This window comes from Ceratotherium simum, chromosome 27, assembly GCF_057802395.1.
Source record: "Ceratotherium simum simum isolate JZ-2026a chromosome 27, ASM5780239v1, whole genome shotgun sequence".
NCBI classification, from domain to species: Eukaryota; Metazoa; Chordata; class Mammalia; order Perissodactyla; family Rhinocerotidae; genus Ceratotherium; species Ceratotherium simum.
In genome coordinates, this window is record NC_141926.1 from 10,124,355 (window position 1) to 10,131,628 (window position 7,274).

The 7,274-nt window shown below is 41.1% G+C and overlaps 1 pseudogene; it reads right to left on the minus strand.

Annotated features, from left to right (window-relative positions):
* LOC101398271 (carbonyl reductase [NADPH] 1-like) overlaps positions 1-3,022 on the minus strand; it is a 71,276-nt pseudogene extending 68,254 nt beyond the window's left edge.
* Positions 3,023-7,274: the final 4,252 nt, after the last annotated feature.

The following is a 7,274-nucleotide window of genomic DNA, read 5'->3' on the forward strand; positions in this document are numbered from 1 at the left end:
GATTAAATATAAAAAGAAATCCACATCTGTTATCCCTCAGTAATCCTTAAGATCACAATACTCTTCCATTCCAGAAACAAACTGCAATTTCTTCTTTGGAACTTTCGTGCTTCCCACAGAGATTCTGTGGGAACCATTCTAGATTGTTGTCTACATCCTAAAATCTGAGATAAGGGGAACTAGGGACAGTGTTTAATTTTGGTTTCCCTAACTATGATTTGTCCCAGATTTTCTCCCCAAAGAGGATAGAATAAAGTCATGATAATATGACTGCTGTGGCTGCCTTTTGCCCCAAATACTGGAAGGACTCTCCTGTTTCAAAAGGCAAGAAAATTTTGCTCCATATCAAAAATGTAGCACGTATTTACATTTCCATTAACCCTAACTTTGGTGAGGCAAGATAAATTGTTTGAATAGACCCTGCCTTAGCAATCCATGAGTACACCCATTCCTCCTTCTGGACCAAGCACAGACAAAGAACTAACACAGCCCAGTTAAGCAAGAAAAATGACTGGCCAGAATTCATTCGTATGATTCTAAGATGAATACATGTAGAATGTGTGATGGTGGCACAAGGAACTCCTTTGCTGCTCTCAAGTGTTGGGGTGAATGAAGGGGTCAGGGGACTTTGAAAGAACTGCTCTTTATGTCCCTAGTGAACCAGTGTTAGAAGAAGTAACAGAACTCTCCTGGAGGGCAGGACACGGAAAAGGGGCAGAATTGTGAGTAAACTGTTCATGTGGATACTCAATTCCAGGCCACACCTCTTAATCTTTCTAAATGTATCTGCGTGTCTTAATTGGTATATTTAATGTGTGGTTGTTCCCACAATCCCTTTACTTTCGGATAAGTATTACAGTAGTTTACAACCAAAGAAATATGATAGTTTGTTTTTTTTCAGAACATAGCACATTTAAGGGGAGTTAAAATGAGCCCGGAGTTAGGCAGGTCAGATTACAGAGATCTCCCCAAGTCTTGCTAAGGGTTTGGACTTTGTTCCTGAAGGATATTCAGGAGGGGAGTGTGCTTACAGAGAGTACAGACAATGCTCAGAAAAGAAATGACTCAAGAAGGGAGGTCCCTCAGGAGGGTTTTTTTTTTAACTGTACAGCAATTATAGCTGAGGGTCTTTTGTAGAGCAGAGAGGGAAGGAAAGGGCTTGGGGAGAAACTGAGTAAGACCACTTGTAGGAACTTGTAAGTGATAATAAGGGGGCGGACATAGTGACATCCAGGATCCTGGTCGGTGGATGATGAGGTCAGTGACCAAGGTGGTATGGGGAATAAGTGAGCATCTTCTGGAAATGTTCTAGATTTGGGGATTCAGGAGAGGAAGAGAGGGCTTCAAGAGGGGAAGGAGATGCAGGAAGACAAAATGTGTCTGGAGCTCTGGGAATGTTCTAGGCAAGTGATAGATTTTAGAGGGGCCTAATAAATTGGGGTGAGTGAAGACTCTACTATCCTGAATATGATCACCCTGAGAGAGGATGAGAGAGAGGACAGAGAGTCTGGGACTGAATCTTCAGGAAACTGCAACATGTGTGGGGCATGGCGCAAGTAATGGGCTTCACTGTGGAAAGTTTTGAACACAGACCTGAAGGCTAAGACTCAGTTATGCAAAACCAGCATGACAGAGAGCACTGAAGACCACTAGACAAGAGTTTACAGAGCCTTAGGCAGAAGGGTACCTGGCCGAGTGGAGACACAACAGGGAAGCCAGTGTGGCTGAGCAAGAAGAGGTAGCAGGGGCTTGTAGATGAGATCAGGGGCAGGTAGGGCCAGATCATGCTGAAAACGCTATAGCTTGGGTTCCTCATCAGACTCACTTTGGGGTTTTATGAGAGGCAGTAGCTCCATGCAGACATCTCGGGTACCAAAAAAGTTTGTTTTCATTCTCAGTTCTGCTTTTATATGAAAGGATATAGAATCAGGAGCTTTTTAGGGGTAAAGAGAACAGTGTTAGTAAATAGTAATCATTTGGTAAAAATCCATATAACAATACAAAATTTTCTTTTACATGTGAAATCTTCTGAATTCTAAGTAATGTCTTTGGTTAGTTGACAGTATGGTGCCAATGTCAATTTTCTCACTTGTAAATGCTTTATAGTTTTGTAAGATGTCACCATTAGGGGAGGGTAAGTGAAGGGCACGGAATGGGATCTCTGTGTACCATTCTTATGATTTCTTGTTTATTTCAAAATAAGTTAAAAAGTCACTGAACTGCTCTAAAGTCCAATCCAAGAGAAACTGTGTGAAAACTGGGAGGTGATCCCTAAGAATCTGTTCAGTGGAACTGCAAAGGCTATCTGGGTGGAAAGGCTTGCTAGTTTTGGAGGATTCTGCTCAATCTGTAGCCTCTGGTCTGACCTCTTTCCCTAGGGAATCTGTTCTAGATGCCTTAGGAGCTACAGGCCCCAGAGCAACGTTTGCTGCCCCACCCCACCCTGGCTGGCCGCCTTCATGGAGGGTGCCTCACCTCTAAGCTCATATCCACTTACTCTTGAAGACTATGCCTGTGTTGTTGACCAGCACATCTAGGCCCCCATACTCCTCGTGCAGGAAGTCATTCAGGGTGCAGATGCTCTGCAGGCCATTGATTCCAGTTGGTGAAAGCAAGGACTCCGTCCCTTGGCCTGCAGCTGCTGCATGGCTGCCCAGCCCAGCACCTCATCCAGTGCCACGAGCACCAAGCCTCTGGAGAACTGCCAGCACAAGTCACATGTGATGGAGAAGCCAATGCCTTTGTTTGCCCCAGTCATCACCACCACACAGTGGTAAGAGGATATGGCTGGGTGGTGGGCCTTTGGGGCACTTGTTTGGAGAGTGGACAGAGATATGGGCCACTGAGGTGCCCAATGGGGTGGCACGGCCAGGCCTGAGAAGCCACACAGAAATGAGCTCTGGGATCCAGTGCTGTGATTTATTGAGAAGGAGGCCCCACTTTCATCACTCCCTCCAAGGAGGCGCTGAATGTTCCAGAAGGTTTCCTAATACCCCAACTCCCAGGTCTGTTGCTTCTCCATGCTGCACTTTGGGCCAACTCAGAATACAGCTCTCTTTTGATTTCACCTTTGAGCCCAGCAATTGTTTGCAGGGTGGAGAGATGTGCTTACCCCAAGCAAAACTGGTTGGTGATGGGTCAATAGGGAACTAGAGATTAATTGCAGCTGAACTAAAGAAACTATTTTGAGAGAACCCCAAAAGTATAAAAAGGAGGGAAGAGTAATTGTTTTGTACTTGGGCCCATTATCCCTGCAGAATTGGAAGAGTTGATTTTTCCTAAGATGCAATGCAATTATGTAGACAGAGTAACTTCTCCTGAGGACAAAGATGTCCCTGTTTTCTTAGGAGAAACTCAAGAGAGAGAATTAGAGACATAGGTCCTGTGATTAGACTTTCAGCGTGGGCAGGGTACCTTGCTGTCTGATTCCTGCTGTGCCCCCAAGTGGGAAGGAATATTTTATGAAGCTCTTGCTGTGTGCCAAGCCATTGATTGGAATGTTTCTTTAGTGGTTACATATTCCCTATTTGCTAAAAGTGCCTACATTTTTGTTTTGTCCAAGGTCACAGATAATAAGTAGTATCTATAGTTAGTTGTTATTTTTCAGGTATTAGGGAGAAAAAGAACTTTGCAATTTCAAGTATGGGTTTACAAAACGGCAGATGAGGTGCTATGGTCTTGACCTAGGCATTGTTGTCTGCTAGTGTCAGTTTTTAAAAGTAAGATAACAGGGAGGAAATTAACAGCCCTGTTAAAGGGAGAAACTTGTAACGTAAACATCACTTTTAATATAAGGGTCCTATCCCCCCTAAGAAACAATTAAAAGGACATTCATAAGCCAACAGAGGACATTCACACAGCAAAACAGATATTTGAGAGATCCATGCAGCCATACGTCTGAAGGGGGGGTGCTGGACCCCCGGGAGGCAGTGGAAGGAGGTAAGTGGATCACCTCTCCCTCTGGAGCGGCAGTGATCTACAGCATGGGACCTCACATGGTGGACAGCATGTGACTCTGAGAGGAGAAGGGGGAAAAGGCAGCCCTCCACAGGAACACTTTTGCTCTTGGAGTTGCCTCCCAGCCCATAGGAACACTTTACACCGAGGTGGCTAAGCAATTGTGGGGGGCAACCCATGAAGGCAAGCAGCCCTGGTTGGGCAGACAGTGAGTGCAGAGTGGGAGCATGCTGGATCACACACATGAACGAAAGCGCCTCCTCCCGCCTGGCCTGCCAGCTAGGCTGGTTGGTCAGAGCAGAGGATCTTCAAAAGAGTTCCAGACAGGCACAACTGCCAGGGGTCATGGCAGTCTCAGAAAACATAGCTCCTGCCCCCCCCCAGTGGTGACCAGTGGAATCTGTGACCAGATACTATCACTATGCTATGGCAAAAGTCCATCCCATCAAATAGCATGAAGAAGTATATTATCACTGCAGACCAGAAGGAAAATGACAAGTACCCAGAAATCAATCCTGAGGTCACAGAAATTTATAATATAAATGACAGAGAATTCAAAATAGTTATCATAAAGAAACTCAATGCGTTACATGAAAACCCAGAAAACCAGTTCAATGAACTCAGGAATAAAATTGATGAACAGAGGGAACTCTTCACAAAAGAGATTGAAATTATAAAAAAAAAAATCAGAAATGTTGAAGACAAAGAACACAATGAATGAGATAAAGAAAAATCTGGAATCCTTAAAAAACAGAGCTGATATTATGGAGGACAGAATTATTAATTTAGAGGACAGAAATATAGAAATGTTTCAGTGGAGGAGGAGATAGAACTAAGACTGAAAAGAAATGAAGAAATTCTCCAAGAAATATTTGAATCAATAAGAAAATGCAACATAAGGATTGTAGGTATTCCAGAGGGAGAAAGGAGCAGACAGCTTGCTCAAAGAAATAATAGCTGAGAACTTCCTAAGCCTGGGGAAGCAGCTGGAATTACATGTAAATGAAGCTAATAGAACTCCTAATCACATCAATGTAAAAAGACCTTCTCCAGGTCATATATTAGTAAAACTGGCAAAAGTCAATGATGAAGAAAAAATATTAAGGGCAGCAAGGCAGAAGAAAATAACCCACACAGAACCCCTGCAGGCTTTCAGTGGATTTCTCAGCAGAAACCTTACAGGCTAGGAGAGAGTTGAATGATATATTCAAAACTGAAAGACAAAAACTTTCATCAAAGAATATTCTATCCAAAAAAACAATCCTTCAGATATGATGGAGAAATAAAAACTTTCCCAGATAAACTAAAGCTGAGGGAGTTCATTGCCACAAGACTCCCCCCCCCCACAAGAAATGATCAAGAAGGCCCTCATACCTGAAAAAAAAGAAAGGTTTACAAAGCCTTGAGAGAGGAGATAAATAGACAGAGAAAATAAGAAAATTTCAGCTCTCAATCAAAACAGGTTAGCAAACAATTATAACATTAAAGATAAAGGGAAAGAAAGCATCAAAAATAACTATAATCACTACATTTTAATCACAAACTCACAACACAAAATGGAATCAGTTGGGACAACAATAACTTAGATGGGGAAGAGGAAAGGGATGGAAACTGCTTAGACTAAGGAAATAAGAGGCTACTAGAAAATGGACTATCTGATCAATGAGATCTTTTATACAAACCTCATGGTAACCACTAAACAAAAAATGAGAACAGAGATGCAAATGATAAATAAAGAGAAAACTGAGAAAACCAGCATAGAGAAACACCAAACTGAATTGGCAGTCAGAAATACATGGGACAAAAAACAAGGGAAATACAGAACCACCAGAAAACAAGTGCTAAAATGGCAATATTAAGCCCTCATATATTAATAGTCACTCTGAATGTAAATGGATTGAATTCTCCAATTGAAAGACGCAGAGTGGCTGGATGGATTCAAAAAACAAGACCCAACAATATACAGCCTCCAGGAAACACATCTCAGTTCTAAAGACAAACACAGGCTCAGAGTGAAGGGGTGGAATATGATAGTCCAAGCTAGTGGCAAACAAATAAAGCAGGTGTTGCCATAGTTATATCAGACAAATTAGACTCCAAGATAAAAACAGCAATGAGAGACAAAGAGGGGCAGTATGTAATGATAAAAGGGACACTCCACCAAGAGAACATAACACTTATAAATATGTATGCACCTAACACAGGAGCACCAAAGTACCTATAGCAAATAATAACAGACCTAAAAGGAGAAATTAACAGCAACACAGTAACAGTAGGGAACCTCAACACCCCACTTACATCAATGGATAGATCATCCAGACAGAAAGTCAACAAGGAAATAGTGGAATTAAATAATAAACTAGGCCACATGGACTTCATAGATATATATAGAACACTCCATGCAAAAACAGTAGAATACACATTTTTCTCAAGTGCACATGGAGCATTCTCAAAGATAGACCATATGTGGGGAAACAAGACAAGCCTCAATAAATTTAAGAAGATTGAAACCATACCAAGCATCTTTTCTGAACACAATGCTATGAAACTGGATATAAATTACAAAAACAAAACAAAACAAAAAAAAAACTGAGAAAGTCAGAAATATGTGGAGACTAAACAACATGCTACTGAACAATCAATGGCTCAATGAAGAAATTAAAGGAGAAATCCAAAAATATCTGGAGACAAATGAAAATGAAAATACGTCATACCAACTCATAAGGGATGCAGCAAAAGTGGTCTTAAGAGGGAAATTCATAGCAATCCAGGGCCACCTTAACAAACAAACAAAAATCTCAAAGAAGTAATCTTAAACTATACCTAAAATAAATAGAAAAAAGAAGAACAAACAAAGCGCAAAGTCAGCAGAAGGAGAGAAATAATAAAAATTAGAGTAGAAATAATTGAAATAGATACCAAAAAAAAAAAAAAAAAGTAGAAAGGATCAACGAAACTAAGAGCTGGTTTGTTGAGAAGATAAACAAAATTGACAAACCCTTAGCCAGACTCACTAAGAACAAAAGGGGAAGACTCAAACAAATAAAATTGGAAATGAAAGAGGAGAAATTACAGTGGATACCACAGAAATACAAAGGATTATAAGAGAATACTATGAAAAACTATAGGAAATGATAGGAAATGGATAAATTCCTAGAAACATACGACCTCCCAAAACTGAATCAAGAAGAAGCAGAGAATCTGAATGGATCAATCACAAGTAAAGAGATTGAAAGAGTAATCAAAAACCTCCCCCAAAACAAGTCTAAATGAGTACTCTATAGGGGTATTGTGATTCCTTTTTTTTTTTTTGGATA